This window comes from Tachypleus tridentatus, chromosome 6, assembly GCF_004210375.1.
Source record: "Tachypleus tridentatus isolate NWPU-2018 chromosome 6, ASM421037v1, whole genome shotgun sequence".
NCBI classification, from domain to species: Eukaryota; Metazoa; Arthropoda; class Merostomata; order Xiphosura; family Limulidae; genus Tachypleus; species Tachypleus tridentatus.
In genome coordinates, this window is record NC_134830.1 from 123,240,995 (window position 1) to 123,267,977 (window position 26,983).

A 26,983-nucleotide genomic window follows, 5' to 3' on the forward strand; every position below is an offset into this window, starting at 1 on the left:
GTGCTTCAGTAAAGGCTACAACAGGAGACGACACACTTTCTCTTCAAACTTGTTGTAGGCTGCCAATTTAAGTTCATACCGAGATCCTGTCTGTAGGTGGGTTACTTTATAGCTACTGATAGATCCCGGTAGGTGGCGCTGGTGTTTAACCATCCCATCTTTTTAAACTCCAGTTCGTATTCTAAACAGTAAAACTGGACTAACTTAACCAGATTTAACACACCATGTTGAGTGGATATCAGACTAACAGTCATTAAGTTTATAGAAGATAAGTTATGTATATATTTATCAGATGTTTCAAAAGTAATTTACGTAGAACAGGTCCTTCTTTCTGTGGGTTTCTCCAGTCTAAGGTCAAGGGGTCAGTGTCCACACCTACAAGTTTTACGATAGGAGCAGATGGTGGATCTGAACAAGAACCATATTTGTTTATCAGCTATCAATTTGTAACAAATGATTCATATAAAGACATAAAATAGCATGGATAGTATGTGTTATTATTTATTTGCTTATGTTGTAATAGTACATAAAATGGTCATTATTCCCTTCAAACTTTGAAGAATTTAGAAATTAACCTATTTTATGTGTATAAAGGAGCAAATTTGCACATTTTCATTTACATAAGGTCTGAATAAAACAACATATGAATCAAAATGTACATGTATTTATACTAAAGTTGTACAAAAATGTTTAGAAGTGAGTAGTTTTTCAAGACTTGCGACTGTAATGTAAATCACTTTCATGTATCAGCCCCCAGATATAGTCTTCCATCATATTTTCTTTATACGCTCTTTGGTAGCGGCGTTCAAAGTCCAGTATGTCTTGGTGGAAGTGCTGCCTTGAGAGTATGCTCTCATATTCTCCTTGAATTTACCAAGATGATCGTCAAGGATATGGACTTTCAGGGACATCCTGTGGCCTATTTTGCCGTAGTTCTTCACCAGGACCTCAACCAGTTCCACATAATTTTCGGACTTGTAATGACCCAAGAAGCCACGAACAACTGCGGCAAAGCTGCCCCAAAACTTTGTTTTTCCTTTCTACTGAGATTTTTTGGGAATTCTGTGCACTCCAGGATCTTCTTTATTTGTGGTCCAACGAAGACACCAGCTTTTATCTTTGCCTGAGATAGCTTAGGGAAGAAGTCTCAAAGGTACTTGAAGGCTGCAGACTTCTTATCAAGAGCTGTGACAAATTGTTTCATAAGAACCAGTTTTATGTGTAATGATGGGAACAACACCTTCTTAAGGTCCACCAGTGGCTTACACTTGACATTGTGCCTTCTCACAGAGAACTCGGTCCTTTGTGACCAGTACTTCCTATTGTAGTGCGCTGCGGTGTCCCTGCTGTCCCAAAGGCAAAGATAACAGGAAAACTTGGTAAAGCTTCCTTGGAGACCCATAAGGAATGCCACCATTTTTAAGTCTCCAATAACCTTCCAGCCATACTCATCATACTTCATGGCTTCTAGCAAGGTCTTGACGCTGTTGTATTCCTCTTTGAGTTGCACAGAATGAGCCAGGGGAAGAGACGGATACTTATTCTTGTTATGAAGCAGCATAGCTTTGAGACTTCTAGATGACATATCAATGAAGAGGCGCCACTCGTTCGGGTTACAGACCGGATACATTGTGGCAGAAGCAGAGCCCAGCTTGATAAGTGAAGAAGCTTGAAAAATGTCGGTGAGGCTTCCTCTGACTTGCGACTTGCACACTTTCATCCAACAAATCCCACTCCTCGAGCCTAGATGTCGAAAGCTCGGCATTCGACTTTGTTAGACCAAGATCTCTGATCAGGTTATTAAGGTCTCTTTGGTTGGGGTAGTATGGGTCTCTCTCACCAGCTGCACCTCTGAAATTGTAATCTGGATCTTCAACGTCTACCTCCTTTTCTAGAAAATTCTTGTAAGTTCTACAACGTTCTGGAGAGTTCTTGAAAATTCTAGTAAGTTCGAGAAAATTCTCTATCAGCTACCCAGCACTGAATCTACCTGGAATGTTCTGGAAAATTGGTAAATTTGAGAATTTCATTACCCAGGTCACAAAAGCAAAGTTTGAAGAGAAAAACAGATTTTTCCATTTACTTTAAGCATAAGCAATTGAAAAATGACACTTTCTGCCCAGGAACAAGAAACACTAAAAATTTTCTTACATGTTTTCTAGGTTTAGGTAAGACCACATCGATAATTTAATAATAAATTCTTTTATTTTTACGTAATAATTTGAAAATGAAACAATTTATTTACATTACACAATCTTATGTAATATTTCTCTAAAAAGTTAGCTCTCAGTCACATCACTTACCTTCCAACTTATTGACAATGTTAGTCGTAAGTCACCACACTTACCTTCCAACTTATTGACAATGTTAGTCGTAAGTCACCACACTTACCTTCCAACTTACTGATAATGTTAGTTCTAAGTCACAACACTTACCTTCCATCTTACTAACAGTGTTCCTGAGTCCAGAGCCAAAACATTAACATCCACAGGTGACGCTCCTGGTTGGGTAAAATAGTTTACTCCATCACAATTCGTTATAATTAGTACATTGATGTATAATTACGTTAATAATTCACTACGATTTAACATATCTACATATTGTGATAAGCCAAAATGTAATACATTTAAAACAGATTGATAAATGAATGTTAAGATACTTTAATTCTATGACTATCTTCATGAATTACTGTATTAGGCGTTTGTAAAATGTGTTTGTATAGCTTAATATACTGTAGTAGTAAAAGAGATGAATCCACAAACATCCTTCTAAGGCCGTACTTTACACAATTCCATCATCTTAAAGACATTTGTTTGCAATTATAAAGACATCTACCTTCCTCCTGTTGAGTACTAGTAATACGGTCAAAAGGCTCACTGAGTCCTCTACTGTTCTCTGCCCGAATCTGTGCAGTGTATTCTTAGCGACCGTGCTACGAACTTCTCCGATAACAATATTCGAAGGACTCTGAGGAGGTTCTGTTTTAAAAAATAATAAAATAATTAATGTTTATTCGGTTATTTTCTTTCAATTGTTATTATTTTTATACAAGCAGTTAATACAAAGATATGATGTAATTTAACACAGATATAAGTAACATTTAAGTTAATGATACGCAATATATACTTTAATAAATTAGGGTACATAAATTACGTTTTTTAGAATGTCTTACATTTTATACTTCAGCAACTAATGTACAAACACTACATAAAATAAGGCTTACCATTCACAATCATCTTAATATTCCAGCTGTCGTTTCCGTATGAGTTCTCTACAGAACACGTATAGAGGGCAGCATCTCGAGTTTGACTATTTCTGATGACGAGAGTAGAGTTAGTCCCAACTAGAGTTTCTTTACTGTAAGTTTCGTGGCTGTAGTGATACAGAAAACGTTAAGTTAATTAACCTTTTACATTATATTATTTCGATATTTACGTCAAACAGTAAAAACTGAATAATCTTACCGGTTCGACGAAGATTCTTATTCGTGATTGTTCTTTAGCCATCTGAACAGTAGAGGTCGCTCTCCCCTTACAATACATCGTTGATGGTGTTAGTTACTGTTTTTCTAGGTCAAAGTGAGCTAAATTACTTCGACCCTTTTCAGGGCAATGTCCATATATTGATATACATTTATATTTATTGATATATATTTTTATTTATATTTGTTATTATTATATATATATTTAGTTAGTTAGTTATCACCATTAGATTCCATCTAGGAACATAGGGCCGCAATGGCTTGCGGATTCTTCAACAAGTATTTGAGTGAGTAGGTTGTTAGCCCACTGCACCGGGCCGTCCCTAATTTAGCGGTGTAAGACCAGAGGGAAGGCAGTTAGTCATCACCACCCACCGCCAACACTTGGGCTACTCTTTTACCAACGAATAGTGAGATTGACTGTAACATTATAACGCCCTCACGGCTGGGAGGGCGAGTACGTTTGGCGCGACGCGGGCGCGAACCAGCGACCCTCGGTTTACGAGTCGCACACCTTACGCGCTTGGCCATGCCAGGCCATATTTATTTATTTATTTATTTATTTTATTACTGTTATTATTATTCTTTTATGTTTAAGATATATATTGATCGGGGAGAAGTGTTTAGGACTAACTTCATAATGTATGAGGTACCTGTCTTTTTAGCATAGTAATTCGTTTTTCATCCAATTTTTATCAAAGTACGTTATTGTACCATGTGGGAGTCTATCTGGTATGGTTGGTATATTTGAATATTTTTGTATAAATTATGAGATAATTTTGAGATAATGTTGCTCTGAGAACTCCTTATGCTGTTGTGAGGAGATTGTTTTGGATTGTTTGTTGTTTGATTTTAATTGTTTTATCACTTACAGTTATCCATGCTGGAGCTGCATGGTCGATTGCTGGTCTAATGTATGTTTTGTAAATTTTAGTGTGTTGTTTGTTGATACTCCACTATTCTTGCCAGTTAGACTCCTAGCATAGTTGGTTCTTCGCCAGATTTTATTTTTAATTTCATTTACTTTCTTCCTTCACTACTGTAACTTTAGTTTTGGTTAAGATGATGTGCTACTATAAATAATGAGTTTTGTATTGTGTATAATTCATTTAACTGTTTAAGTGTTATGTTTAACCATACTGGACATACGTATTCTAAGGCAAGGCATACATATGTTTTGTACATTTTTATAATGTTATTTACTATGATTCCGTGGTTTTTACACCTTAGCCTTCTTGTATAATTTATTCGTTTCCAAATTGTTGTTAATATATTTATTTTATTCCTACTCTTGAGAGTTTAGTCTTACAGTCCAGGGAGGGTTAGGTTCACTTTGACCTCTTCCTCCTGTCAATACTGTTAAATGTTCATTGTCATACTACATGAGGGTTAGAGAAAACCACAATCATTCCGACCCCTTCCAGGACAGATGTCTATGTAGGTTTCCAGATTAACATCTTCTCTAATGTGCGGTTTGAAACGTCTTTCACTCAAACTAACGGTTCGGTATATACAGACAACACACTTTTATTCCTTCTTGACTAAGCTAAGAAACATTTTACATATAAAAACCTTTTTGTATTTGTTATAACATTTCTCCAAAACTTGTGTTGGTTTTATAATCTTGTGATAGCCTTATTACGAGTTCATTTCTAAAATATATATTGACAGCAGAGAGGTACTTAGGCCTAATTCCATCATTTATGTAGTAGCGACTGATTTCACATAATGGATCGTTTTTATCTTTTTCCACCATTTTTTTCTCAAAGTTAGAGAATTATGCAAAAGTCTTTGTTGCAATTTGTGAATAAAACTTTACGATATACTGCGAGGAACTTTGTATGATACGGTAATTATTCAGTTTGGTGTTTATAGTATTTTATTTATATTTTTAAGGGCTAAATACAACTTTGAATACTTGCAAATTCACTCGAGACTACAACGTCACACACCGTCGAAGAAACACCTTTATATTCAGAATATATTCATGTATAACAACTATTTTATTGTTTAAAGAAATAAGTTGTTGTTTTGAATTTAGGACAAAATTACACAATGGGCTATCTGTGCTCTGTCCACCATGGGTATCCAAACCCGGTTTTTAGCATTGTAAGTCCACAGACATACCGCTGAGCCACTGGGGGCAGAGAATTGACTGATTGATTGATTTAGTGTTTTATGGCACAAAGCAGCTAGGCTATCTGCGCCAAACGTCCGGTAAAAAGGTAAAAATAAATTAAATGTAGTAAAATACATAAAAAGGAATGAAGGTAAAACAAAACAGCATTGAAAAACAGAAAAAGCATAAAACCAATGTTGACACCTAGTCTACAATGTTAAGAGAGAAAGTAGAGTAAAAGAAGTTGTAAAGTATTTACTCTAGCATAATGGTAATGATCATAACCCGCCAGGAAGACTAACAGGTAAGTACAAGAACCACCATCAGTCACCTGAAGTTGGTCTTTCTAGTCCTGGTTCCGGGTTATGTGTCATAGCAGCCATTATCAACATGTAAAATAATAGAAGTTTTAAAAGACATATAGCAAAATCGTAATAATGAGTAGCCAAATGTCCAGTAAAAAGATAAAAGTCAAGTAAATGTAGTAAAATTTGTAAAAGTAAATGAAGGTAAAACCAAAACAGCAATTAAAACAGAAAATGGCGTAAAACCAATGTTGACATCCAGTCTACAAAGTTGTAAAGGACTACCTGTAGCAAAATGGTAATGATCATAACCCGCCAGGAAGACTAACAGGTAAGTATAAGAACCACCGTCAGTCACCTGAAGTTGGTCTTTCCAGTCCTGGTTCCGGGTTATGTGTCATTGTGTCCAGTACTAAAAGGTAAAGTAGTAAAAGTGTGAAATGACATGCAGCAAAAGTGTAATAACAACTCGCCAGGATGACTAACGAATAGTTCAAACGGGTAGTTCAAACAGCAGCGTTAGTCACCTGAAGTTGGCCTTTCCAGTCCTGGTGTCGAGTTATTTAATGTTCTGGCCAATGTCCAATGTCAAATTGAACGAGAGAGAATAAAACTGTAAAAAAGGAACCACAATTAAAAAGGTGTAATGAATAAATATGCAACACTTAAATGAGATTAAAAAGATTAATGGCCATTAAAAAATTAAAAACGTTATCAAGGTGGACAGTGTCACCATCACCAATAACACTGTCCAATGTTACAGATAGACCCTGGGAAAAAATATGTTTAAAATATTGCCGTCGTTGAGAATTGTAACGATGGCAAGAAAGTAAAACGTGGCTGATAGTGATTTGAGTGTCACACAAACTACACATTGGTGCATCAGTTCCAGATAAAAGAAAACGATGAGTTAAAAAACTGTGACCAATGCGTAGTCTAGTTAGAACAACTTCCTCCTTCCGAACTTTACGGAAGCTAGATGGCCAAAGTCCAATATAGGGTTTTATGTGAAAAAGCTTGTTGTCGCGTTGCTCACTCCAAGTGGACTGCCAGCTGGCACGGAGCCGAGCCTTAAAGACGAGACCATAGTCCATGTACGGAATAGGCACAGGGGTGATAGTGCCGGAGCAGATAGATTTAGCTGCCGTGTCTGCAAGCTCGTTCCCGCGAATACCAACATGGCCTGGTATCCAGAAAAACTGGATAGAAGTACATGTAATGAGAAATGGGCCAGTCGGTTTTTTTTTGAATATCAGCGAGAACAGGATGTGAGCCAACGTGTAGCGATTCCAGGGCCAGTATAGAACTAAGCGAATCAGAATAAATAGTGCAGTTGGAGTACTGCTCAGCTGCAATATGATCCAGGGCAAGAGATATGGCATACAGTTCAGCAGTGAACACAGAAGCTGTAGAGGGGATTCTGCGCGCAACTACTGAGCCACAGCAAACCATAGCAGATCCCACTAAATTACCTGATTTGGAACCATCTGTATAAATGGGAACTGAATGATTGTTCGAAAGATGTTCATTAAATAAAAGACGGTACTTCCAATCTGGAGTATCTGCCTTTTTTAGATGACTGAAAGAAAGGTCACATTTGGGGGCTGTAATAAGCCATGGTGGGATGGGCTGACCTATGGAATCTGCAATGTTATCCAAGGACAGACCCAATTCATCCAATTGCGCCCGGATGCAAAGGCCAAACGGAGCAATGACAGATCGTCTGTTCTGAAAAAGTACTGCCCACCGAGGAAGAAAAACACATCCCCAGGTGGGATGCTTTGTTAAGGAACGAAGTTTCGAAGTATATTGTAAAGATAGTTGCAAACGGCGAAGGTGCAGAGAAGGTTCATGAGATTCAACGTATAAGCTTTGAACTGGAGAGGTACGGGAAGCCCCAGTGCAAAGTCGAAGTCCTTGGTGATGAATGGGGTCCAGCTTCTTTAAGGCCGAGGGTCTGGCAGAGCCATAGACCATTGATCCATAGTCGAGTTTTGATCGAATAAGAGCACGATATATCTTTATCATTGAACATCGATCTGCTCCCCCAACTGGTAGCAGAGAGGACACGGAGGATGTTCAGTGCTCTTGTGCATTTGACCCGAAGCTGCTTTAAGTGTGATATAAAGGTCAGCTTACGATCAAAGATAAGCCTCAAGAACTTGGTCTCCGGGACCACTGCCAGCAAAACTTCACCGATAAGAAGTTTAGGATCAGGGTGAATACCCCGTTGACGGCAAAAGTGCATGCATACGGTTTTAGAGAGAGAGAAATTAGAGCCGTTCGCCATAGTCCACTTCAGTACACGATTGAGGGCAGTTTGTATTTGCCGCTCAATATATCTCATGTTCGACGACTGACATGAGATGTGAAAGTCGTCGACATACATCCCATTTGCAATAGTGAGAGGGAGTTGTTCAGTGATGGCATTTATCTTTATACTGAAAAGTGTGACACTCAAAACACAGCCTTGAGGGACTCCAAGTTTCTGTACAAAAGAACGGGAAAGTGTCGAACCCACACGAACTTGGAATTTCCTGTACATTAAAAAAATTTTAATAAACATGGGTAAATGGCAACGTAACCCATATGTTGTGTCATAAGCCTTCTCAATGTCAAAGAATATTAATACAAGATGTTGACGTTTGAGAAAGGCTTCTCTAATAGATATTTCAAGACGAATTAAGTGGTCTGTGGTGGAGTGAACCCACACTGGGTGGTCGATAGGAGGTTGTTTGATTCGAGGAACCAAACAAGACGAGCATTAACCATCCTTTCTAAGGTCTTACAGAGACAGCTCGTCAAAGCAATTGGACGGTAGTTTGAAGGAATCTTGGGATCTTTCCCTGGCTTAGAGAAAGGTAAAATAATAGCCTGGCGCCAGGCATCAGGAAAAACATTCTCCTGCCAGATCTGGTTAAAGACAATCAGAAGGACATCAAGAGAAGCAGGAGATAGATGGTGCAGCATATCATAATGAACATCATCAGGTCCAACAGATGTACTGGCAGTTCCACCGGTGTAAAGGGACAATTATAGTCAAAGAGACAGTCAGTTCGAAAGGAAAGAGGTGAACGCTCTGCCCGAGTCTTGATGGCCAAGAAGGTGGAAGAACAAGCAGAAGTGCTAGATATCCGGCAAAAGCTTTCACCTAGAGTATTGGTGATGCTCCGGATATCAGCTACTTTTTTGGCCATGAGAGAGTAAGATCAATAGGGGAACAGAATTGTAGTGCCCACTGACCTTTTGAACCCTGTCCCATATGACTTTGGAACTGGTGGTAGAAGATATGCCAGTTGGGAACGTAATCCAAGATTCCTTCTGGCTTTGATGTCTTACCCACCTTGCATGTGCACGGGCCCATTGGAAAGCGACACGGTTTGAAAGTGTGGGATATCTACGAAAAGTATCCCAGGCCCGTTTTTGGACCTTCCGTGCTAAGTGGCAAGCAGGATTCCACCACGGATGAGGATATCGTGGAAAACGTGTCGAGGTTTTAGGAATACACAGAGCAGCTGCTTGTATAATACAGCCAGTTACTGCTGCCACACAATCGTCTATTGATGGCTGATTTATGATGGCAGGATCAAGTTTTTCGAGATCAGTGAAAGTGTCCCAGTCTGCCTGATCTAGCTTCCACCGGGGCACGCGGGTAGTGTGGCATCGACCACGGCCAGTCTCTCTCAAAAGGATAGGAAAATGATCACTGTCTAGTGGATTACTGTCAACCCTCCATGAAAAATGGGAGAATAATGAAGGGGAGCAAACCGAGAGATCAATAGCGGTAAAGGACTGACTAGGTGCATGACAATAAGTGGAAGAACCAGCATTGAAAAGAGAAAGATTGTGATCAGAGAGCATATGCTCTACAGATCGACCCCTCCCATCAATAACAGCACTTCCCCGGAGGGGATGATGTCCATTAAAATCCTCCAGGATTAGAAATGGAGATGGCAACTGTTCAACAAGAGCATCAAGGTCTGATTGATCAGATGTCTCTCCAGGGGACAGGTACAGAGAACAAACAGTGATGGTATGACCCAAGGAAACACGGATGGCTACGGCCTCCAAGGGTGTGTTGAGTGACAAAGACAGGGTGGGCACATGCTTATCAACCAATAGTGCCACCCCTCCATGTACTCGTCCATCACACAGCCTGTCATTTCTGTACAGAGAAAACTGCCGAATGGAGACTGTATCAGCAGGTTTGAGAAATGTTTCTTGTAAGGAAAGACAAACAGGATGGTAGGAAGCAATCAGTGTTTTGATATCATCCAGATTAGAACGTAAACCTCGACAGTTCCATTGTATCAAGGTGGCCATTTTTAAGAACGGGTAGGTGAAGTGGCTGGAGAACCACTCTGTTTACGACCACGTCTTTTTCCTTACTGTCCTTAGTCGGGGGAGGTCTATCAACCTCCATGGATCCTGCCCTGGGTCGAGTGGACAGGTCTTTGTTATTGGAAGGGGATTCCAGTGACTGAGGACGCAAACGAATGATTGTTTTGCCTCTTAGGGTGGGAGAAAAAGATGTATCAGAAGAAATGCCTGTATTTGAAACTGAAGAACGTGGATCTTGAGGTTTGTTGGAACGTATCGGAGAAACAGAGATGGGTGTGGAAGTCGATTCATCAACCTTTTTAACCACAGAGGTCAAAAGGCTTTTCATTTGTTTTTAAAACGATTCTCTTGGAGGCACAGAGAGATCTGTCTGCACTCCCACTGTAGTTGTGGAATGAAGTGCAGCAGCATATGTCCGAGATGGAGTGGTGGGCAGCAATTTCCGAGCCTCAGGATAACTAATGTTATGTATCGTTTTCAAACGCTGCACCTCTTTTTCCTCCAACCATTTTGGGCAAGAACGAAAGTAAGAGGGGTGAGAACCATTGCAGTTGATGCAATGTGGGTCCATGTCACATTCATAGGCATCGTGGTCCTTGGCCCCACAACGAGCACATGTCAGGGAACCACTACATGATGTCTTTGAGTGGCCGAATCTCTGACATTGGAAACATCGGAGAGGGTTTGGAATGTATGGCCGAAACCTGCAAATGAGATAACCTGCCTTGATGGTGGCAGGTGCACGTGGTGATATAAATGTCAAAACAAGGATATTTGTCGCCAGAGTAACTCCGTCTGTGTGAGTGGAGATGCGCCTCACTGCAGAAACTTCTTGAGTGGAGAGACCAGCGAGAATCTATGACTCGGGGACGTTCTTCAAATCCCTCTCAACAATAACTCCTCGTGATGAATTCAAAGTATCATGAGGTGTAACCTCAACAGGTATATCCCCAATTGCCTTTGAATTCAAGAGGAGTTCACTGTGTTGGGATGTGGATGTTTCAACCAATATGTCTCCAGATCGAAGCTTCTTCACTGACTTTGGAGAGCCAGCAAGTCCTTCTAGTCCCTTCTGAATAAAAAAGGGGGACAATTGCCCTAAAGGTTTGTCTGACAGAGAATGTAGTATAAGAAAATGAGGTACGTGTGTTACTGATGTTGAAGATTGCTGTTCTGAGTATTCAAGTCGTGGTCGCTTACCCATTGACTGTTTTTTCACAATTTTATTTAAATTTTTTGAAGGAGGATCCATAGGAAAAGGAAAATTTCGGTACCCACTGACCCCACCCACCATGGAGCCCTACAAGGGGACGCACTACAAAGTCATGCAAGGACAATGCAGCAACGCTAGGGTTTCATGAGCACTATACCCAAACACCAGCATCAGGCACAATGTCCACAACACCCGTTGAGAACTTCCAACACTGGTACTTGGTTGACTCTAGCTCAAGTGGACCAGCCGATTGACCCAAGGGGGGCCACCCAAAGGCCGCCCGTCTACAGGAATTCAAGGCCAAAGTGGTGTGTTAGGGTTGGACCCCTCAACCACCAGGATCCTCTCCTCCCCTTCACGGGTCGCCACGCACGGCAAACACGTGGGTGGATGTTTAGATCCCAGAGAAGGTAACCAGACAGAACAGAACCTTCCTGGGAGGTCCCTCACCACGAACAGGGCAGAAAAATAAGATAAAATACGATACGCGAGAGCTATATGCGCTACCGTCTACAATTTAGTTATGTAAAACTGGAAAGAAAGCAGCTACTCATCACCACCAACGAATAGGAGGATTGACCTTCACTTCATAACTCACCTACGGGTGAAAGCACGAGCACGTTTGGTGTGTCGAGGATTCGAGCCCGCGACCCTCAGATTGCAACTGGCCATGCTAGTCATAAAACTATTTACAACAAATATGTAATGATATTTCTATTACTAAGGAATCGCTGACATAAACATTATGTAACCATGTATTTATACCGACACAAGGAACACGAGTAAAAGTGAGTATGACACGGAAAGTTCATATTAGAAGTTATAGTTTGTGCCCGCAGTGACGTCAGTGGACCATAGTTTCAGGAAATTACGTCTCTAAATAATACAAGGTATCATCTTAATGTTAGGGTCAACCTGTTACAGTTTCGTTTAGTTTCCGTCATTTGACGGGAAATTAAAAAGTATCAGTTCTTAAGATTCAAAATATGTGACAGTACAACAATATTTAAATATATGAACACACAACATTAAAAATACATCATAACGTTGTTTTATTACTGTTTAGTATATTCACAAGAATAAATAAACAATATATTTTATAACAAAAATGCTTAAACTGAACGATGGTATGGTTATTTTTTATTTTAGAGAAAAATAATGTCACTGACAAATTTAATGTATTTTTATATGAAAAATTATATAACTAATAGTGAGAATAAAATGAGGATTAAATTGTGATAACTACAGGATACTTTAACATAAATTATTAAAATTGTCATTTAAACACAGCAATTATTGGTTTAAAAAGTCATTCAAACACGGATATTACAAGTTTAACAACTCATTTAAAGATGGCCTTTATTGTTTGTTTATTTTGGAATTTCGCACAAAGCTACTCGAGGGCTATCTGTGCTAGCCGTCCCTAATTTAGCAGTGTAAGACTAGAGGGAAGGCAGCTAGTCATCACCACCCACCGCCAACTCTTGGGCTACTCTTTTACCAACGAATAGTGGGATTGACCGTCACATTATACACCCCCACGGCTGGGAGGGCGAGCATGTTTAGCGCGACGCGGGCACGAACCCGCGACCCTCGGATTACGAGTCGCACGCCTTACGCGCTTGGCCATGCCAGGCCGCGTCTTTATTGTCTTAATAAATCATTCAAACATGATCATTATAAAATACAGATAATAAAAGTTGTATTTCACTGGAAACAGATATTGTAGCTTGTATTGTTTGTTTGTTTATTTTGAATTTCGCGCAAAGCTACTCAATGGCTATCTGCGCTAGCCGTCCCTAGAGGGAAGGTAGCTAGTCATCACCACCCACCGCCAACTCTTTAGGACTGACCGTAACATTATAACGCTCCCACGGCTGAAAAGGCGAGCATGTTTGGTGCGACGGGGATTCGAACCCGCAACCCTCAGGTTACAAATCGAACGCCTTAAACCCACCTGGCCATGTCGGGCCAGCTTGTAATTTACGGAATACAGATAATAACAGCCTTTAGTTTAATGAATCAACATATCTTATCCATCATCAGTTCAACAAAATGAACCAAATAAATGTCAAATATCAACATTGTGCCATCCACGCGTACAAGTAATGATAACAAGTTACGAGTGACATGTTACTAATAACTCGCTGATAAACATTGAGTAAACACGTACTTACATCAACACAACAAACATGAAAACGCCAATAAACATGAGTAATAAACGCAATGTTAATACTGAAATTTAATACTTTCATACAATGTGACGTCATTGGTCCGATTGAAGGAAGTGACGTCACTAAAGTTTACTGAGTATCTTCTACGTGTTAGAGTTAACCTGCTTCAGTTTAGTGTAGTTTCAGTCACTTGACTAAAAGAAAAAAGAAATATTACAACTAAACATTTAAATTCAATAAAAGAAATACATAATTAAAAACATTGTTACAAACCCTTCAAATATTTGGTACCAACCATATGGAACTTTCTATATGAATTTAAAGTAACCATCAGCGGATGTAGAACAATGAAACAACATATAACATGTCATGATATCTCTTTACTCTGTGGAATATTAGCACAGTTCAGAAATACCCGATTTAGCCTTTAGTAAATTTAGTTTTAATGAATAATTCTCAAGAAATTGTGATCTTCTTTTCACTATACATGTTTTCAATGTAAATAAAATAACAATCTATACTTCAAAATTTATATTAATTAAAGCAATATTCAATTAGATATTTCACTAGCTAATTTAAAGGACTTACTCATCAGTGACAGCAAGTAGTAAGTTAATGAAAATATAGATCATTAATAAATATTCTTAAGTTAGTTCTGTCATATTTAATGCTGTTCAGTACATCATGTAAATGACAAAACTTAGAAGTTTTGAAGCACTCAAAAGATGTCGCTTAAAAAAGACGAATATATTAGAGGTTCCCACACTTTTTATACCTGCTGAGCTTCACATCAGAAAAAAAAACATTCCAGGGGCTTAATATAAAAAAATACACTAAAAATAGAAACAATCGGTCACTAACACCAGATAAAGCTTACTTCAAGCTTTTAGAATATAAATGTTAATGTTTTTATTACATTTCTTATCACTCGTGCAGTCTAGAAAATATTTTGCGCATGGTTTTATCAAATCTTCTGCAATTGCGTGAGCTTCACCTTTTTTTGCAATACAGTAACTTACACGATATGAAGTAATAAGAGTAACTTTATTGTTCTGATGGACAAATGAACGAAATGTAGCTTTACTTGTATTTAATTGCAAACACTTTCTTCTGAAATACTCGGAAGTTGGATTTTTAATTGGAAATGTTTGGTTTCTTGATGCCATTTAAACTTGGCTGGATGCAAACTACTGTTACTCAACACAATTCCACATTAAACACACAACCCACTAGGTCTGTCTTCATTACCTGTCCATGTAAAACCATACTGAATAAAACTTTCACCATACTTTCATTTTTTTTCGCTACTTCTTGCATCATTCTGCATTGAAGTTCTTGCACACGACGATAACGCCGATGAACTCGTATTAGGCCTAGGCCTAGAAAGATTTTTACTCGTATCAGATTTATTACTGATATTCAGCCACTTTATCCATTATAAAGGTGACAACTAATTATTAATTTGTTTAAAAAGATATAACAATATCTTCGGCACTTCAAAAGTATTTTAACGGACACAAAATAGCGCCTCTATAAAAAAAATCGTTCAAGTACTTACGTTTTATCATCATATAATGACATGCTGACTTAAGATCAATGTTGCCATATCGAAGTCAGAAATAAAGATTTGTGGGAAAAAAGGCTTTGAAAAACCATGGAACATGTTATTATACTACGTATTCATTTTATACGATTATTTAAGTGATTTACGGGAGATGATTTGGAAACTAACGAGTATACCCACGTGTTAATGATGTAAAATAACATCATAACCTCGAGCTATTACCCAAGATAATACTACTGAAAACAGAGGCAGTGGTTTATCTGACAAAGTTGTATCTAGGAAATACTATATTTAGATACAGCTTAGTTACAAGTCCCGAACAAAAATTAATAATTCATCGCAGAGAAAAATGTGAAGAGACGTATAACAAAGAGAACAGTCCTAAAAATCGTTTATAATAATATGTTACACAAACTAAGCCTAATCACCGTTTCAAATCTCTCTGAACAATAAAACTAATAATTCAACTAAAGTAACCCTAAGAGTTACATTACACTGTTCCTCAAAGTGATATGTGATATAAAACCTTTCTTGGTTACCTTACCTCACTTCTTCTGTAGCCTGAAAAGTCCCATGGAATGTCATATCCATTTTCAAGGGCCTTACTGTCACGTGACTTCAATGTTCCTTGCATGGTTGGAGGAGGTTCGTAGGATGATCTGTACCCGTAAGATACGTATATTGGTTGATTTTCTGAAATAATTGTGCAACACACAATTTTGAAAATATTAGAAACATTCCACAATTAATAACAGGAGAAAAATATAGTTTCTATATTTATTAAAGTTTACAGAATTAAAAAAAATATATAAATTTTGTGTCCATTTGAACAAAAATGCCATAGTTGTTAAACACTATAGTTCGTCATCAACTTACCATATTTCAGTAGTTTACCATGAGATGACAAGTGTCTTATAAACTTGACAAACTGTCTAGAATTACATACCTAACATAAAGGGTTAGAAAAACTACCATAACAACAGCATAAGATAACGTAACAAGTGATATACTTACTTTTCACTATGTGCTCCTTCTTCAGACAAGCCCAAGCAACAACCACAGCACAAACAATAACAGTAATGGAAATGGAAACAGGAATTATGAAATATAACCGGATATAGAAAGGCCCGTCTTCTGTTTCCTCAGCTAACTTAACTCCTGTAAGCAGGAAACAGCTGCTGATTTCAATTTACCAAGACAAACAAATATAACTAACGTTTACTGGAATAATTAAAAAAAATATATTTACATAACACGATCCACATTCACTAACCAACACCTAACACTTTAAGCCTGTCTTATGTTTATACCCGTATCTCTGTTGGTTTAAATCTTTGAACTTACCAAGTGCTTCAGTAAAAGCTACAACAGGAGACGACACACTTCCTCTTCCAAACTTGTTGTAAGCTGCCAGTCTAAGTTCATACCGAGATCCTGCCTGTAGGTGGGTTACTTAGTAGCTACTGATAGATCCCGGTAGGTTGCGCTGGTGTTTCTTCATCCCATTTCTTTTGAACTCCAATACGTATTCTAAACAGTAAAACTGGACTAACTTAACCAGATTTAACAAACCATGTTGAGTGGATATTAGATTAACGGTCATTAAATTTGTAAAATATAATGATTTTCATAACTTATCAGATGTTTGAAAACTGACTTACGTAAAACAGGTCCTTCTTCGGGTGGGTTTCTCCAGTCTAGGGTCAATGAGTCAGTGTCCACACCGATTAGTCTTACGTTAGGAGCTGATGGTGGATCTGAACAAGAACCATATTTGTTTATCAGCTGTCAGTTTCTAACAAATAATTCATATAAAGACAAAATAATTCTTTGATTTTTATGTACAAGTTTTAAACAGAAACAACTTATCTACATCATACAAACCTCCCCAGAGTGTTGCAAACGTCACTTCCTCTGAGGAAGGTCCGGTTCCTGCACTATTAAAAGCTTTCACAGTCACTACGTATTCTGTTCCTACGTTCAAACCTCGAATTGTTACTTCTTCTTCATCTTTGTCTGTTACGTCATCTGTCGTCACAGTCTCGTAAGAGAATCTACTCGAAGAGTCCTTGACCTTGTAGCTGACGTAGTAACCTTTCAAAACTCCGTTCCACTGGTCTCTTGGTGGACTCTAAACAATTTGTTAATAATGTCAGTTCGAAGTCACAACACTTCTAATTTGCTAACAATGTTACTTCAAAGTCACAACACTCACCTTCCAACTTACTAACAGGGTTCCTGAGTCAAAATATTAACATCCACAGGTGACTCTCGTGGTTCTGTAAAATAGTTTACTCCATCATAATTCCTAAATAAACAAATAAGTCCTTACTTGGAAACATAATACTCAGTAATTATTGCTTTTCATTCATTTAGAGATAATATTGATAAATTTGAAAGATACAGAAAATGTATTTATATTTCTTTAAAAATCATATTTATCTGAAGAAACACTCGAAGTTTTCATTTTACCCATAACAGGGTCAGAAGGTTCACTAAGTCCCACACTGTTCTCTGCCTCAATCTCTACAGTGTATTCTGTACCAGGATGAAGATAAGAAATCTTCCTTCCTCCTGTGTTGTACACCTAATAAAGTCAGAAGGTTCACTGACTCCTATACTTGGAATGTACGTAAGTGCTTTTGCGAAGTTGAGTCCTTTGTTAAGTAGAAGTATCTCGTCTGTGTTTAATTGTCGATCGGATTTGTTAATTATGAGATTAGTCAACGGTTTGTCGTGTTGGTGTCTTTTCTGTTGTTTGCATCTTAGTTTTTCTAGTTTTTTGTTGCGGCGGATCTTTTTGTCCCTGTCCTCTAGTTCTAGTTCTAGTGTTGATTTGGTTTATGTTTTGTTGTATAAGTCCGTAAATCTCTGGTTCAATGCAGCATGCCAGTTGATGGTCCAGCAGATCCGACCAACAATTAAACACAGACGAGATACATCTACTAAACAAAAGACTCAACTCTGCAATAGCACCTGGGTACATTCCAACCTTAGAAATTAAAACATATTTAGATGACTCCTACACGGTTCTCTGCCTCAATCTCTACAGTGTATTCTGTAACAAGATGAAGATATGACACCCACCTTCCTCCTGTGTAGTAAATGTAACAGATGTAGAAGGTTTGCTGAGTCCTATACTGTTCTCTGCCTGAATCTCTACAGTGTATTCTGTACCAGGATGAAGATAAGATACCCACCTTCCTCCTGTGTAGTAAATGTAACAGGGTTAGAAGGTTCACTGAGTCCTATACTGTTCTCTGCCTGAATCTCTACTATGTATTCTGTACCAGGACGAAGATCTCGAAGCAACAGGCTTGTTTCACCAAAATATAAAACTTGTTCTTTTAGTTTCTTCACTGCGAAATATCGTAAGAACATAAACTTTGAATCATAGGCCATAATCGTATAAAATTATTATTTTTATAGCTTGTATTTATAATAATTATGTTTCTAGAAACTTGTTCTGTTGTGCACAAAACAAAAAACATAACGTATCACGTCTTACAAATGTATTATTTCACTATAATTAGTATTCTGATTAATATTAGTCCAGTATTTATGTACAATTTTACATGAACATTGTTTACAATGAAACTTTCAACTTAACAGTTTGTTTCTTAACAAACGATTACTTCACATTATTTATTATTGTAATTTTTCTTGTTATTAAATATGTGTTTAAGTATAACAGAAATTACTTGATGATTCCCAGAACCGAACAATAAACTGAGTGACCACTGACAGTGTTGGTGATGACTTCCAACTGACCTTAGCAACCCTGCTACGAACGTCTCCGACAACGATATTCGAAGGACTCTGAGGTGGTTCTATTTTTTAGAACCATTATTATTAAATAATGAACGTTTATTCGGTTATTTTCTTTGAATTGTTATTATTTTAGTACTAACAGTTAACACAAAGATATGATACAATTTAACAAAGATACCAGATTTGTGTAAATGTTACTTTAATAAATTAGGATTTCTGGCTTATGAATTTTAGAATGTTTTACAATTTTATACTACAATGACTAATATACAAACACTATATAAAATAAGGCTTACCATTCACAATCACCTTAATATTCCAGCTGTCATTTCCGTACGAGTTCTCTACAAAACACGTATAGAGGGCAGCATTTTGAGTTTGAACATTTCTGATGACGAGAGTAGAGTTAGTCCCAACTGATGTTTCTTTACTGTAAGTTTCGTGACTGTGGTGATACAGAAAACATTAATTTCAATAATCTTTCATATCATATCAGTAAATTAATTTAATATTTACGTCAAACAATAAAAATTGAATAATCTTACCGGTTCGACCAAGGTTCTAATTCGTGATTATTCTTTGGCCATTTGACCAGTAGAGGTCGATCTCCCCTTACAATACATCGAATACTCTTTGTGTATCCTCGCTGCACAGTTATAACTTCAATATAGTTCTCAATATATGAAGGCACTATCGTGAAACCAACGTAACACCTGATGCAATTACGACTTTTGTATAAAACATTAATAATTTTATATAAACTAAAAGCAAAGTTTAGTAATATAAATGTTCGATACGATATAAAGATCTAGAGTTATTTTTGATTCAGATATAATCAAACTTTAAGATTATTTTTAATAGTTTAAATAAAGTTATTACTGGTATCAAATAACAACAGACTTAACAGTTATTTTAATAAGGTACTTGCATAACACTAAATTATATTTGAATACTCAGAGATCTACTGAACAATAAGTGTTACCGTGGACAGACAGACGGACAGCTTTCTCCAACTTTTCTCCCACTCCTCTTTCAGCCTGACACAGGTATGTTCCTGAATCTGTCTCCTTAACGTCGTTAATCAGCAGTGTTCGATTGTCCAACACTTTTATCTTGTAGCTCCTGGAGACAGGAGTCAAGGAGCCTGAAGGACCTGAAGAATATTGGTAGTTTTTATAAATTATTCTGTAAAGCCACCTAGATAACATTTTGTAAACTGTTCCTAACACTCGCTCTAAGGATGTTAAAATATTTGTTTTAAATTTCAGGGCGATTGACACATTAGTATTATGTTGTTTATTAATTACCGCTAATTACAGTCTACTAATTATTTATTCTAACAGAAATGTAAAATGTAAAGTTAAATATAGAACAGAATTTTGTAATAACTAACTTTTTATTTTCCAGGTGACTCTAGGTACCGAATATCCTCCGACAGAACAACCAATCAATGTTCGTGTAGCCATGATAGCGTGGACAGTTTTCTCTGGTTGTTGTTTCCAGAATGGTGGCGCTGTTCAAGAGGAAACTGAAGTTATGATGAGTGGAACAACATTTTAATGACATTCAACTAAACATAAATTATTTAAGTAACCAGAAGATTGTTGTAATTTGTGTGTAGATATTGAATACTTAACCACACAAGAGAAGTAATAAATTGGGAATCCTAAAACCTTCAAATGGGGTTCGTTACAAATGAAAAAAAAAAAAAATACTTATGCTAGAAATCCTTATTTGGATTCGATCAAATGTAATTCTTGGTAACTGTATTGAGCCAATATAGGGTGTTTATAGTTTAATACGGTAATGTCTACAGTTTCTCTTGCCTTGTTTCTTTCTTTTTAATGATCGCCATTTTGGGAGTTTTGAATTCCCAGTTATTGATTTATATGGTCGATGGATTGTTTTATGCTCAATTAAGTGTAAAGGATAATTTGGTATGATAGATAACTTTATACGTTATAATGATAATAAACGTAGCTAGTACCTAATGGTGCTGGTATGGTTTATGATGATGTACTGTAGCTATAGTGTACTTGATCGCATTAATTCAATATGTAAAACGTTAAGCTAAAACTGGAACATGCAGCGAACATTTATACTTGTTACGTACCTAAATTATCTCAATGTAATGAATATAAATAAGTAAACATGCCAACACTAAGACGGAAAAAGAGGACGGAAAATAGTATTAGAAAATCTGCAAACAAAACGCGTTTATAAAAAAATCGCTTTAAATAAACCTTCGTGTTTTAAAAGTATTTTACAATATAGTTATAAAATGTAATATTATGTGTAATAAGTCTTTTTTACTCCTCTACTTATGACATAATATAGGGGTTAGCTCTATAAAGACTCCGATTGTACAGTGTGCGATGCACTGAGTATCTGTATCTTCCAGTCACCTGATTTTCACATATTAATTATTGGCAATTTCTCTTTTACACTGTACTTAAGCTTTTATAGCGACATCACATATCTGTAAGAAAGCAAATTTCAAAGGGTAATGATTACATCGTTTATATTACAATTTTGATATTTTTAGGTTACATAAAATATAGAAGAAAACACGTAAAGTTTTATATATCCATATGATATTTATATTACCTTATTTAGTATTGTGTAAAAGGTTTGAAATAATATAACAAAAACTTTTCATTGTAGGCTGGCAAATGAATTAGAATAATTATATACGGGGTTGCTTGGAATTTACTTCTGTTGTGAATCAAATATGCTTAGTTTTTGTTTATTTTTATATGTACAGATTAGAAATCAACATCAAAGGTTTTTAAGTGTTATTTGAAGTGAATCTTTAAAGTTTAATTTCCTATTCACTTGAACTTATCATAGATTGTGAAATACCTTGTGATCTCTATTATGAACCGCTCTCATGATACATGATATTCTCTTTGTCACTTAGGAATGAGAGAAAAACAATTTACAAAGAAACAGTACAATTAGAAACAATTACTCCAGGAAATATTACTGTCAGATATTGTTCAATTAAATTATGTTATATTAGATAACCTCTAATGAACAGAGCAGCTGTACAACTGTCAGATATTCTTTAATTACATCAAGTTACAACAGTTATCATTACCTCTAACAACCAGAGCAGCTGCAAAACTATTAGATCCTGCTGAATTTGTGGCTGTACAAGTATAGTTGGCTACGTCATCAGGAATAACTCTCTGGATTCTTAAATTACTTGTGAAAGCATCCAAGCTCGAGACAGTAATTCGTTCGTCCGTTGATAGAGGTTTTCCATCTTTGTTCCATGCAAAAGTAACTGGTAAATCTACTTTCTTGAGATAACACACAATTTGTACTCTCGAACCCAGCTCAGTGTCACTAGGAAACTCGTCAGGTTGTAAAATCGGCAATTCTGTAAAAGAGAGGGTGAGCTCGTGGTAACTTATATTGAATTTATTGTAAAGTGATATAATCTTAAATATCTAAATTTAAACGCTCTAAGCTTTTCAAAAGTCGTTAGATTCAAAGTTTACATATAAACGTGACACCAAAAGACTTCATTCTTTTCCAGCATGATTTTATTATTCAGCAAAAAGGTACGAAATGGGTTATATTACAGTATAAAACAAGATTGTTAGTTATTTACCTTCAGACTTGCCACTGAGGGCATCTTATAGAAGAAATCATAGTTTCTATGTTCGACCAAGGTTCTAGCACCTGACTGTTCTTCAGCCATTTGACCAGTAGAGATCTCTCTCCTCATACAATACAATACTCTTCGTATATCCTCTCTGCACAGTTACAACTTCACTATAGCCCTCAATAGATGGAGGCACTATTTGGAAACCAACATAACACCTGATGCAATTAAAACTTTCATAATAGAACATTCATAACTTTCAATAAACTAAAAAAAACAGAGTTTAGTCACATAAATGCTCATCCCTACAAGAGATAATCTTTATTCTATTAGTAATGAATGATATTCTGTTAAAAACACATTAATAATATAAAAGTTCAATTCGATATAAAGATCTAGAGTTATTTTTGTTTCATATATTTCAAACTTCAAATTTATTTCTAATAATTTAAATAAAATTGTTATTAGTGTCAAGTAACGACAGACTTAAAAGTTACTTTAATATGGTATTTCCATCAGAGTCAATAATCTTGGAATATTCGGAGAGTTACTATACAATAAGAAGTGTAACAATGGACAGACAGACGGACAGCTTTTCTCCCACTCCATTTTCAGCCAGACACAGGTACGTTCCTGAATCTATCTCCTTAATGTCATTAATCAACAATGTTCCGTTGTCCAACACTTTCTTCTTGTAGCTCCTGGAGACAGAAGTCAAGGAGCTTAAATGACCTGAAGAATTTTGAATTATTGTAAGTTATTCTCTAAAGCCACCTAGATAACATTTTCTGAACTATGATTTTAAAAATATAGCAGGAACGATTATTAGAAGATGGAAGAATGGGTTAATAGAACCATCGCACTAAGGAAGGTAAAATATTCATTTTACATTTCAGTACAATAGACACATTAGTATTATGTTGTTCATTATTTACAGGTATTTACATTTTAGTAATTATTTATTCTGTAAGGAATGTACAATGTAAACTTAAATATAAGAACACAATTTTGTAATAATTAACCCTTTATTTTCCAGGTGATTCTAGGAGCAGGATATCTTCCGACAGAACAAGCAATCAACGTTTGTGTTCCCAAGACTGCTTGGATCAAGTTCTCTGGTTGTTGTTTCCAGAAAGATGGCGCTGTTCAGAAGGAATTCGAATTTATGATAATTTGCACAAATGTTTTTCATTTCATGAAAATGTTCAGTAATGACCTAAATAACCACATAGTTATCATATACAGTAGTACCCTAAATAACTAGTTAATTGTGTTGTGTACATTGCTATGTTAAATAACGAGATAATTGCTCTCTGAGTTAGCCTAAGTTGCATAAAATAACGTTACCTTAAACGATCAGAGTACGTGTAATACTGTCAGATATTGTTTAATTAAAGTATGTTAACATTAGATAACATTACCTCTAACTATCAGAGTACCTGTAAACTGTCAGATCGTGTTTAATTACAAGATACTTAGATAATCCTACCTCTAACGATCAGAGCTGCTGTAAAATTATCAGATCCTGCTGAATTAGTGGCTGTGCAGATGTAGTTGGCTACATCTTCAGATTAGATTTTTTTATTCTTAAATTGCTTGAAAAAGCGTTTAAACTTAAGACAGTGACTCGTTCGTTGGTTGATAGAGGTTTTCATCTCATTCCCACGTGAAAGTAACTGGTAAATGTTCTTTGTTGAGATCACAAACGATTTGAACTCTCGAACCCAACCCAATGTTACTAGGAAACTCATCAAGTCGTAAAATCGGTGCTTATGTGGTGGTTTTCAAGTTATATTGAATTTATAATAAACTGTTAGATATCTACATTTAAAGCTCCTAAACTTTCCAGAATCGTTAGTTTCAGTTTACACATAGACACCAAAAATCATGACTCGTTTCCAGCATGATTTCGTTTGTTATTTAGTAAAAATGTACGAAATGGGTTAACAGGATTGTTAAAGTTATTTACCTTCAGACTTGCCACTGTGGGCATCTCATAGAAGAAATCATAGTTTCTATGTATGACACTCTTCGACCATATACGAAACGAAACTGCACTTAATAGGTTAAAATACTTTTTGCATTTGATATTTAATTTATTTATTTAATTTATATAATATTTAACTTATGCGGTGTGAACTAGATGATACTTCCTATCATTGTGAACTAACAACACTGTTAAATGGCAAATATTACAAAATTTAACATTTTATGAAAATATGATATAAATATTTACTAACTAACCAACTGCCAACGCTGTTGTAAAACGGAATGAGCACAGCTAGCATGTTCCAGCTTCCTATCATTTCCACACTCACCTACCTTCCCGTGAGGCCACAGTCTTTGTTGTAGGAAGATACCAGTGTTAAGCGTCACTTGTACCGTAGATCTTACTTTCAGTCTAACCTCTACCGTTCTTTGTCTGCTCCCTTAATTTGTTTAATTGTTGTTAGAAACTTCTTATGGTTACAATAAATCTTACAGAATTTCTAAACCAGCACTACGTACATTATTTTCGTCAAAAAGTTATTTTTTATAGGACTTACACTGCGACAAAATGTCTTCTACTAAACACCAAAAACAACGACACCTTACAAAAATACTTTAAAATAAATAAAACATTGCATCATTTAGTTAGAGGAATTATGAAGTGTATTGTAAGTGATATGCGAATATAAAAATAATTCAATTTATCAACAGTTTTTAAGTTTTTTCACCTACTTGTTTTAGATTGTTAATACAGCTGTCACCGAAATAAGTTTCTAAGCACCTCAAATTCAAATCCTTACAACAAGAACATCTGCTCAACTGTTTTAGAACCTAGTTCTTTCTTTACAATTCTCACAATTCTATTGTGTATTAAACAAGCTGAAACTTAATAGCTTTATTCTAAAACAATGTGATATTCCAAATATATTTTAAAGTTGGATTGTTCATTTCAGAGCAAAATCACACTGGGCTATCTACTTTTCTAACATGACATATCGAACCCAGAATTATAGAGATGAAAGTCCATAAAATGACCGTTCTTTCACTGCATAACAAACGTATAACATATTTACAGAAATTTATCATTTTAAAACTTGTAGATTATTACAAAATATATCATAAAAAGTAGTTTACCGGATACAGACATCATAACATTCACTTTACTAAGTAACAATACTCGAAGTTACAGTTTAGTTTAACAGACATCATAACATTTACTTTACTAAGTAACAATACTTGAAGTTATAATAAGACAACATATAACATGTTATGATATCTCTTTATTGTGTGGAATATCAACAGAGTTGAAAACAACCTGAAACAAAGTGTCATCCATTTACTTTTAATGAAGAATTCTCAGTGTTGTGAACTTCGCTGAACCATACGTTTTTTTCTATTACAAAGAAAATAACAACCTACCTTTCAAATTTTATGTTAATTAGAACAATATCTAATTGGATATTTTGCTAGCGAAATTAAAGTGCATTAATATCTGTGATAGCTAATATTAAATTAATGAAGATATGTCATTAGTAAAAAGGTTCAAGGTCTTTCTGAAATTAGATATGGTATTGTGAAGGTAAATCAATAATAAAAATTAATTTTTGCAGTATGTTACATTGAATAACGTTACATCTTACGATTCGAGCAGCTGTAAAACTGTAACAAACAGAATTAACACAGCTAGAGTTCGAACTTCCCGCCACTTCCACACTCACTCATTTTCCCCTGAGGCCACAGTCTTTGTTGCAGGAAGATACCAGTGTTGAGCACCACTGCTACTGTAGATCTTGCCTTCAGTCTAAACTTTATCGTTCTTTCTCTGCTTCCTTAACTTGTTTAATTCTTGTTAGGAACTTCTTGTGTATACAATAAACTTTACAGAATTTCTAAACCAACACTACGTACATTACTTCAAGAAGAAGTTATTCTTTATAGGATTTACACTGCGACAAAATATCTTCCCGAAAACACAAGAAAACAACGCCACCTAATGTTTTCAAGTAAGGAAATCTAGACTATAACATAATCAATGTATAGATATCATTCTGTGTTGATTTTAACTTACATATATATATGTAAAATATTATTTAAACAGTACCAAACACATCGTAGTGGCTGTAAACAAGAAACGTTCAAATATCGCCAACGTATAAAAATTAACAATATTAGGATAAAGATAAAATGTAAATATTTTAAGATAAATATTAAATATTTTTATCAATCAACATAGACAAGGAACAATTATTAATATATAAATGTTTCCCAAGTGATCAATTTAACTGTACCATTCTTACTTCACTTGTGTAACTTGTTTAGTTTTGGTTAGGAACTTTTTTACGGTTACAATAAACCGAACTACATTGTACTAAAAGTTACACACTGACACTCTGACCAGAACACTTAGAAATAA

At 36.0% G+C, this 26,983-nt stretch overlaps 1 pseudogene; it reads right to left on the reverse strand.

The window, feature by feature from the left end:
- Positions 1 to 13,704: 13,704 nt before the first annotated feature.
- Positions 13,705 to 26,292, reverse strand: LOC143251706 (cell adhesion molecule DSCAM-like; annotated as a pseudogene).
- Between the last annotated feature and the right edge of the window lie 691 nt (positions 26,293 to 26,983).